Source organism: Elaeis guineensis, chromosome 6 (assembly GCF_000442705.2).
Source record: "Elaeis guineensis isolate ETL-2024a chromosome 6, EG11, whole genome shotgun sequence".
NCBI lineage: Eukaryota > Viridiplantae > Streptophyta > Magnoliopsida > Arecales > Arecaceae > Elaeis > Elaeis guineensis.
This window is the reverse complement of record NC_025998.2, coordinates 17,039,109-17,049,336: the sequence shown is the minus strand read 5'-3', so window position 1 is coordinate 17,049,336 and position 10,228 is coordinate 17,039,109. Positions and strand designations below refer to the sequence as shown.

Here is a 10,228-nt window from a genome sequence, read left to right as displayed (position 1 = left end):
AGTGCCTGCACAAACTTATCTAGCATGTCCAGTTTATAATCGAACCTCATCCATCAAAGAGGCTAGCATTTGGAGATGTCAAGAAATTAGGATACCATGAATCACCTTGTCAATTTGATGAGATGTCTGTTGCTCTAGTAATGCTATCCTTGTGCAAGATTAATTGACTCATATGACCCTCCCAATCACTAACCAACTTGCAAAATTATAACTTAGAACATGGAAGCTGCAGCCATGGAAAACTACCAAAAAGATCAAGGCATCACGAAGCACATCATCATGTTTAAGGGAGTAGGTCATGGTGCCGGGAGAATTGTCACGAAATTTTGTCAGTGGTTTGCATAAAATAATCATATTTGGAACTCAAAATAAGAATGGAAACTAGCCATTATGGGTCTTCAAGCATGAGATGAACCATACTTAGGTGGTAAGCTAATAGCATATATACTTGATTCATACCAGCTTCAACCACAACATATGCTAGTATGATTATCATTTTTGACGCATTTTAAATTTGAATTTCAAACATTATCCACTAATAGCAGGTTTGATTTATGCACTCACAAGATATGCCCATACGGTTATCATTTTCAATGCATTTTAAATTTGAATTTTAAATATTAGTAATTGATATTTGTATTGATTCATGCAATGATGAGATATGCCAACATAATTGCTATTTTTGATGTAATTTAAATATGAAATGCACTGAAAATAGTAATAATGTTGGTATATCTCGAGATTGCATGAATTTAAGATGTATTAGAAATTGCAATCATATTGGCAAATCTTGTGGTTAAGGCTGGTATGAATCAAGTTTGCTATCATAAGACTAAACTACTTTTAATACCATAGAATTTTCCTTGAAAATGCTGGGACATGTCTTTGTATATGGGTGTGACCGTGTGGGATTGTAGCTCTCATAGTTTATACCTTGAAGTCTTAGCTATATTTATTTCGAAAAGAAGATTCAATGCTACCGGATTGCTCATAGAAATATGTGAAAAAAATGTTGAAATCCAAGTGGTATGGCCGAATTAAATTGATGTTAACATGATGAAGAATATTTAATCAATTTTTATTCTCATAGCTAGAGTTAAGTGTTGCAATAAGGTAGAAAAAAATTCCTTTAAAGAACAGTTCCTTATTTTGCCAAAAAAAAAAAAAAAAAAGAACAGTTCCTTCAAATATGATCACATTAACTTTGAATTATCATACCATTAGTTTTTAGTCAAACTTTAGACTAACATGTTGAGTGCCAACTCAAAATCTTTCAAGAAAAATGACCTGGACTGATCTTTCCTTGTTATTTTCATGCTTTAGTCTCAAGGACAATTTCACATATCTTACGGCGATTTATCCCAGAATCTTTCATTACATGCTTAAAATTCTCACAATTGCGAGCTCATATTAAAATTATGAAGGGAGCATAAGATGCACAGTTGTTCTAGGAATTCCTTGTTTATCCTAATTCTTTCCTGTTGGCAGTAAGCCTTACTCCAGATGAGTGTTTCCCAGAAGTTTAATGGCAACCATACATGCAACCACCTTAGGGAAACCATCCCATATTTGCTTTATAGCATGACATGAAGGGTTGTAACCAGAACAAATGTGTTCTTCCTTGATCAACTTCAAGTGTATATGATATAAATTATGAAGACTAAATTATTGCGCAAGCCAAGGCAAATATCAAACCATTAGTGCATAGAACAGCAAAGTTTGAACCAAAGGGCCATGTTTGAAATTCAAAAAAGCTAAAGTCTGTCACAAATTTAGTTTGGTTTTGGTTATTTATATAACAACCCCAATGATACGTATCCACTTGAATAAAATTTAGTGGAATTATCTGTGAATTGAAGCATCAGGTCACTCGTTGTACATCATCCAGCAATGACAGTGCGGAAACATCCCCAAGAGCTTTCCATTTATCAATTTCCTTCAATTATTTCATCTGCATGCCGATTCTAATTAGGTCTGCAAACCATTTGTATATTCTTATGCTATTAAAAAGTGATGCACAAACGACATGGCTGGACTAAAAGAACTGCCTAAAGCCATAATATAATGAAGCTGCATCAAAATCAAACTAAAACAGCTTAATGAAGTCAAAACTGAGACTGAGAAGTATTTCTTCTTCTTTTTTTTTTTTAATTAAGCAAAATTGCAACGGAGAATTTCCTTCTATACATAGATATAATGACTTGTGTGGGTATAAAATCTCTTGATAGTTTGAGTCTCAACTTGTATGAATGAATGAGGATACACCTTAACTATACCCTACAATATCTTTACCACTATCGGTCTGCTTGCCTCTCTGTTCATTTATCCTATCTAGGCCTCTACTTACTTGATTTAAGTGGGCCAGCAATTAGCTTGTCCACTTCTTCACTTGCACATGCAGAAGCATACAATATCTCATCTGTTTCAAGTTTGCATCGCACCATACTAATTTACTGTCTCTCTCTCTCTTTTGGGCTAAAATATTGAAACATTTGTTTTACGGAATGAGATATCAATATTATTCAGCTCCCAACCAATTCATTCAATAAGAAAGATAAAAGAAATATATAAACAAATAGAAGAACAAGTGCTATATATCCTCAGCTCAAAACCGCTGCTTTTTACATATATCCACAGGAATCTTTGTTGAGACCACCATTCTTGGTGTCTAGTAACTGAATAATTATCATCTTTGCCGGTGGTGGCTCGCCCACTTACAAGGGTCACCACATCGCTTTGCCCTTGCCTCGTTTCCTCACGCTAGAGTGCTCAGCCGAAATTCCCTTCTAATTGCAAAGGCAGATTCTTCCCAACTCTTATCCTTTCCTTTTGTTCAAGAAGATCGGAACATATGTTTACTTTGTTAGCATATACCCCATATTCTTGCTACTGAACATCTCATGATATCTATGGGAATAGAATGTAGGTCTACTTTGTCAAGCTATAGCTAGATGTTGATCTAGAAGAGCCAGTGAATTAGAGAGGGAAAGAGAGGGGGTGTGGGGGGTGGGGTTGGGAGAGGATAGGGATATTGTTTTGCATCTTCAAACACATGTAAACCATGTTAATACAACTAAGCTGCTAGCAAGGAAAGCATCTTCATGCACATGTAAACCATACTAATACAACTAAGCTTCGAACAAGGAAAGTTAAGATAGATGCCAATCCCATGTTGATTTAGGCAATCGAACTTATGTAGGTTGGTATCAATATTAGATTTTCTTGACTATGTTTAACCATATACCGCAACTGTTTAAACAAAGAATCTACAAAAATTGAGGTAAACAAGAAAAATTGAAGATGATCTATAAACCAAAAAACAACTCAACAATTCATAAAATAAGAAGGGAAGAAAGGTCCTACTTACAGGTCAATAGTTAATTTCATTTAGTTGTTTCAAGTCCTAGCATGCGCAATTGAACCAGAGGCTACAAGAAAGCATCTGTAACCACTGTAGGAGATGTTGTTCTTTGACTCATCATCAGGATGCCTTCAGTTATGGATGCCAACATCCCCTGGATAAACCATGACTGATTTCATATCTGAAATATGTGGTGAATTAATTGGAACTATTATCTGAGAGATAGTGATCACACCTAATTGATGTTCAGGTTCAGAAAGAAGGATAAATTTGACTACCTACCAAAGCAAAATCATTAGAGCACAAGTGCTCTACTAGAACTTCATGAATTATGCTATGTGGTTGCTAAGGCCTCTTCCCCCTTTTTTGGAGTCAGAAATTAGCATCTATGTCCTGCTCAATATTGATTTAAGTTCTAGATTAAAGGATTATGTTGTGTTGCATGTGTGGTGCACGTGAACATGGAGGTCTAGGAGTGGAACTTGGGGATGGAGTCGCACCTCTAGAATTTCCGTTGTAGTAGTAGATTGGAAATTAATATCGGGTCTGGAAATATGTTGCTGGCGAGGGGTTAGCCTCAGTAACTTGAGATTGTCGTTGTATCAGAAACTTGCACGATAGCTAAAGCTGAACATGATACCTGAAATTAAGATATATATGTAAGAGTTACAGATGCTTTGCCAAACATTAACCATGGTAATTCAAAAGAACAATCCTCGAGTCATATAAGAACTGCAAGAAAACAATCTTTTGGAGGCAAAAGGTTTAAGAACGACCCAGTTACAAGCGGTTGACATGGAAAACCAAATAGGAGCCAAAACAAAGCAAATCTCTGAAACTACTGCTCCAGCATTCCATCAAAGTCTTTCTCGAGGTAGTCTGGAAAAAAAAAAAAAAAAAAACAGATTAGCATGGTGAAATCATTAGAGAACTTTCATAAAAAAAGAAAGGGGATCATTCGAGAACTAATTAAGGTGGATTCAGCAAGAGGCTGAAGGTGATGACAGAAGCATAGAGAGCACAAAGGAGTGAGATGCAATGGGTCTTGCATGTCATCATCTGTGCTCTCTATCTTCTGTCAACAGCATCACCACATGCCTCCTTTGCCTCTTGCTAACAACAAGCTAGCATATATAATCTAGAGAAACAGATCAACAAAGGGAATTAGCTAGACTAGGAAATATGTATATAAAAAGAGTCTTAATGCTTGTGTAAGAACCGAAATGACTCTTGCACACCCTCCTATTTATAGAAGGGAGTGGACATAAAATGGTGACCGGCGTGCAAACGGCGTACATTTCCTTCGTTTGCGTTGATTCCACCATGATTAGGTAATGGTGCACCGCCTTGCAAAAGCTTGATGTGGATCGGACAGCTAAAGGAAGACAGTATCGTGGGCCCACATGGTGACAACGGGTTAGGAGGATTGGGTAAGGGATATGGACGTTCATGCAATTAGCCCACAAGCATGTCCCCACCCCCCCCTCCCCACCCTAAAAAATAAAAAAGGCTACAAGCATGGAGAGGAACTGTTGAGTATATCTTGAGTTTCTATGTTCTAGGAAAGCAAAAATAGGATCTTTTTTCCGGAGCGAGTGAGTGAAGCGAGTGGAAGAAATCTTGTATTAGTTCTGTAATGACTAGTTATCTACGGTGAAACTTTTGCATCATCTTTATTCATGAACGAAGGTCAATTGTTTTTTTCCTTTTTTTTTAAATCTTTCATTATTCTTTCTGCCTGTCACGATAGGAATAGGAGGAGATTAAAGAGAGACAAAAGAGGGAGACAACACAGGGCTGAATTAAAAGCTTTCCCACCTGCACCTTATCCTCCAATCCTAACTCCCACTGTTTCATCCGTCCGTTCCAGAAGAATAATGGGGCGTGGCCCCAGCTGATCCTCGAGTCCAGACCCCAAGCCTACTTGCCACAGGTGCAAGTGCATCTTTTACAGCCGTTGGATGAACGATGGACCCTTTCATTTATCCTATATCTTATTCCACCTGACTCATGGAACCCAGTACCCCAAAGCTCTAGTATTAAGTCTCATGAACAAGGCTTTCCTCCGGACATGCACATAGAAGTGACTACCCATGCATCATCTTTGGATTGCTCATCAGCTGGCTATATATATAGAAGCGTTTCATCCGAGCTAGTTGACAAAATATTCAGGTTTGGCTCATTTTCCAGTACAACATGCATGTTATCCAATTGAAATTAATGGAGACTGCATCTCAGGTGTTCAAACTCGGCTTATTTATTGGTCAGGCGTACTCGTCTTATGATTAAGGGAATCTTATTGTGAATGCTATAGCAATACAAAAATTTCAAGCAAGAGAGTTACATGCACGGCTGGTACAGTTTTTGTTTTTTTTTCCCCCTTCTCTTTTGGCTCCGAGTGATGGTCAGTAAGCTCGGGATGCATAGGTACAACAGGAAACTCATACATAACTATTTAATATTTTTATAGCAGACTACATGCTATATAATGGATGGTAGATTGGATTGGATGCCCAAGTTTCATCGTGAAGCATGCGTTGAGAAAACTTTATGGCCATCATGGTGGTAGGACCTTGTACATGAGGAAAGGGGTGGCAAGTGGCGACCCAAGGACCCTGGGGAAAGGAAACACTACACTACACTACACTAGCGTAAAGAATTTCCATGCCTGCCACCGGGGATGGCAGGGTCTTTTTTCCTTTTCTCTTTGGGGAAAATGAGAGAGCATTTTCATGCAATTTGGACTGTAGCGTTTCATGGAATCTTGCCTTTTAGGGCATGGACTTGGAAAGTTAGGGGGGGACAAGAATCTTTTTATCAACTGAACGACCGTAGTGACCATGCTCCCTGGTAGCTCTTTCTATTATTTTAATCATTGCAATGATGTTTTGCCACCTTTATTATGAGCTAAGCCCGCATAATATTGGTGATGGCCCAGTGTTTACGTGTCGCCACCCTATTCATGGACGTAGACTTTATTGGCGGTTTCCGGGTATTCGGTCTTTGACAAGGATCAGAGGGGGAATGGATGGAGCCCTTTAGAATAGCGGCTGCATCAGATGTGCCATATTAACAATTAACATAGATGCCTTTCCCACTCAATCAATTTTGGATGGTAATATATCTCCCTTTACATTAAAAATAAAATAAAATAAACATAGATGCGTTGATCTTTGATTGGTGAGTTTTGTCTAAGCATGATTTCAAATTAAATATTGTTCCACTTTATTATAATATCTTAAAGCACCTTTCATATTGAAATATTTTTTCGGTAGGTCATCATGCCATCATCTACGGTCATACTTGGAATCTCTCTTGAGTACATTGGATCATGACATATACCCTTAATTGCATCGAAAAAAAATATATCCGCATCCTTTCACAAAGGATACGAATTTAATCAAAAAATATCAAACTATCTTTTAATCCTTAGCCAAGCAGTCAAGTTTATTAGTATACATAATAGAAGTACATCAGCATGAACATTTGGTATGAAATGTTTATTTTTTAATGAAAGGGATTGCATGCAAGAATCTCTATTAGATGAAGGAAAATAATTCAAAATGAGCAAAGTCAAATGCTATCATAATAATAATTTTGAAGGCCTCCTGATGCGGCCCATTTGCATGAAATTTGTTTCATAAAATTTATTTCAATAATCATAAATCCCTCCCTTCCCATGTCAAGCATGTACTGGATGATTCGTTGGCTCTTTTAGTTCCGCCCCCTTTCATCCTTTTTCCTCTCAAAGTCTTCTCGACCATTGAAGAGCTTATCCCAAGGTATTTGAAATACATAGGTCCTGTTTTTGAGAAATACAGTAGGATGCATGCCACTACCGAGATTTATACTCTAGATTTCTTTTCAAGGGGAGCGAGATGGCGGACAAAAGTATTGGCATTGTTTCAATGTAGGAAATCGTCGTGCATGCGCATAACTTTACCCCCGATGTCAACTAGTATAGCTGATAAAGTCATTGGGAGTTGGATACAAAAATCTAAGTTCGAATCTTTCTCTCACTTGTTTGACCGGTTTTCTTCCCTTCCCAGTTTGTAAAAAAATCACATTGAAGAAAGTTGATGGGTGGAAGAATAATCAAATGGTAATATACTTTCCTTCCCCTAAAATGATTCTAAAATGATTATAGACCATGGTTGTTAAAAATGATTAAAGACAAAATCGGCAATTTCACCCCATATTACCAACACAAAACTAAAATTGGGTTTTATTCCCTTTTTCAGAAGGTTATTGGGAAGCATAGCAGTAATTTGGATAAGAAAATGCAATGGGAGAGTCATAAAGGGAAGTTGCCAAGATTATTATTCATAAATATTAGAAATATTTTAAATTGTTTTGGAAATATTTTAGGGCTTATGGTATGCACGCCAAGAAGGTAGTTGGACACATCATGCTGGCCGAGCAATTTAATATTCAGGTTCAATTTACATCACCCAATGGTGGTAGAAAGAATTTTTTTTTTTAATGTGATAAAAAAAAGCACTCTAATATCTTTTCATTGAAATCATTATCTTGATTTGCGGCAGTAGGAAGTGCTTGCAAAGTTCTATGATCCTTAATTTCAAATTCTTCAAAAATATCTTGCTGGCTCTTTTTAATTCGGGCCTATTTGGACAAGGTGATTCTTTCATAAACTTCCAAAGTTGGAGGGAGTTAACAAGTAAAGGAGAAAGCACCACGTGCATAATAAAAATTCTAAACCAGAAGAGAAATTACAGATACTTGTGACTTTTTTTTTTTTGGTAAAGAGACTTTGAGAAATTAGAATAATGAATGTAAAGTGCTCAGGTCACGATCTATTGTAATCTTTAACCTTCCAATAGTGAATTAATTGTTGAACCAAAAATAATAGTGAATTATTTGCAAGGTAGGTGGGGTGGGGTGTTGGTTCTACTAAAATCCAATTCAACCCTGTGTATTGTTTTATCCAGTGTAAGTCACGGGATTGGGGCAACACATGGGGCATGGATGATTACCCCCTTTCCAATAGAGCATAAATTATCTACAGTTCAGTGCATGTTGTGATGCGTTGCACTAGTCTTCCATCATGCGATGGATGGCTAGCAAATAACACGTGCATAGATACGAACTGTGTACACACACGGCACATGTTGTTTGTTGACCGTCTATCATGCGAGAGACGGCCAATTCAATGCATCATATGCTGTGGTGCATCATTTATATATCATATATAGAAGAATCAAATTTTTTCTAATTTTCGCTAATCTAATGTATATGTTTGCTGGCCATCCATTATGTAATAGATGGCCAGCGTGATGCACTGTACACTACGGTGCATCGTGTACATCCCAAAGGAGCTGAGTTCTTTTTGATTCCCACCGATCTAATCTATCATTAAGTAAGGAACAAATAGCTATCCTAAAATCTATGATATAGTTAGAAGTATTAATTGGGATAAGCTAAAGGGTGATTTTTTTTGCCCTTGAAAAATAGGGATGATCTTTTATCAAAAAAAAAAAAAAAAAAAAAGAGAGAGAAGAAAAATTTGCTGATCTCCAGAATCCTTCAGGTCTTCAACATTTTTCTTTGGTTGGTTTCCTGCAACCCCCTTGCTCGACGATTACCATATCGCACATATTGAGATCACGTTGCTTGGATGGTACCAACCGTTTCTACTATACTTATTCATGAGCCAGACGAGACCGAGCTTGGGCTAGGTTGCCCACTGGTTGATATAATTCACCCAGGCCTGAGCCTACCCTGGCTAGGCTTTCAGACCTACTTTCTAGGCCCATGCCGACCCTTACTTGGGCTCTAGACTTTGGGTCGGCTCTAGGACTTCCGAATAACCTTTTAATTATAAAAAATTCTTCAGGATGTTCCAAAAAATACTAAATATGTAACTAAACATTGCCAACAATAATTTCAATACTCAATAGCTAAAATAAGGTGCTCTAAGATTTTAATTATTGTCCTCACACATAAATAAAATCTAGGATTAAAAAAATTCAGAGTTTTAACCTCCAAACCTGTGTCCGACCTGCCGGGCCTATGTCTGGATTAGACCGCTCAAAAGGCTTCAGGCCTGAGCAGTCTGCCTGGCCGGCCCATGAACATGTATACTTGCCAATTGCCACGAGTTTAGATTCTAAGCGATGTTGGCCTTCTTGCTTAGTAGAATTGTTATTGATGTAATGATTAATAGAATTATGTGAACCTCGTGCTTCTAGTTGTGCCTTTCCGTTCTGCTGGTAGCCTAGGTCCATGTGCATCCATTGCTTCATCCATGTGCGTCTGTCATCATCAAGTCCAGCATGATATTATTGGTCTGAAGTCATACCAAAAGTTGCCGAGAAATTTTTAATGATATAATTATTAAAGGCTTCAACTCATGGACGTGTGAACATGAGACAATATGGTCCATCTTGATGGAATCATATTGACTTGGGCACGTAGAAATCTATGTTGGATCTCTTCCTTTCGGTGTAATGTGCACAGGCATTTAGGATTTGGTCTTTGTATTCATACTAGATTTGTATGGTTAACCCATCTTATCAAAAATAAAATAAAATAAAATTTGGTCTAAAAGGGGCTCGACATGCCCCGTTTTAGACTGGCATATGTATACAAGGCGCACCTGCTCTTGCTGCATTATACTCTAACTTCTACTGTGCAGCATAGAACCATTTACATTTCTATTATAATATAATAACCATCATCATATTAGTTTATAATAGAAAAGTAATATTTTTATTAAACTATGATTCAATTAATATAAAATAATTACTTATATTATTATAATCATAACTATACATTTACAATATGTATTCTTCTAATAGCTAATAAATATTATACTATAGTTATTTAATATAATTATAACTGTTATAT

The 10,228-nt window shown here is 37.0% G+C and overlaps 1 long non-coding RNA gene across 4 annotated transcripts; it reads right to left on the bottom strand.

Annotated features, from left to right (window-relative positions):
• Positions 1–1,353: 1,353 nt before the first annotated feature.
• LOC105047076 (uncharacterized) lies at positions 1,354–4,676 on the bottom strand. 4 transcript variants are annotated; one of them, XR_012142058.1, is made up of 5 exons: positions 4,658–4,676; positions 4,138–4,240; positions 3,862–4,001; positions 3,368–3,515; positions 2,577–2,826 (listed from the first exon to the last, which is right to left on the bottom strand). It is a non-coding gene; the product is annotated as an uncharacterized lncRNA (long non-coding RNA). The 4 variants fall into 4 exon arrangements; XR_012142057.1 differs by lacking the exon at positions 4,658–4,676 and adding an exon at positions 4,581–4,605; XR_832386.4 differs by lacking the exons at positions 2,577–2,826; positions 4,658–4,676 and adding an exon at positions 1,354–1,951 and having other exon boundaries at positions 4,138–4,571.
• Positions 4,677–10,228: the final 5,552 nt, after the last annotated feature.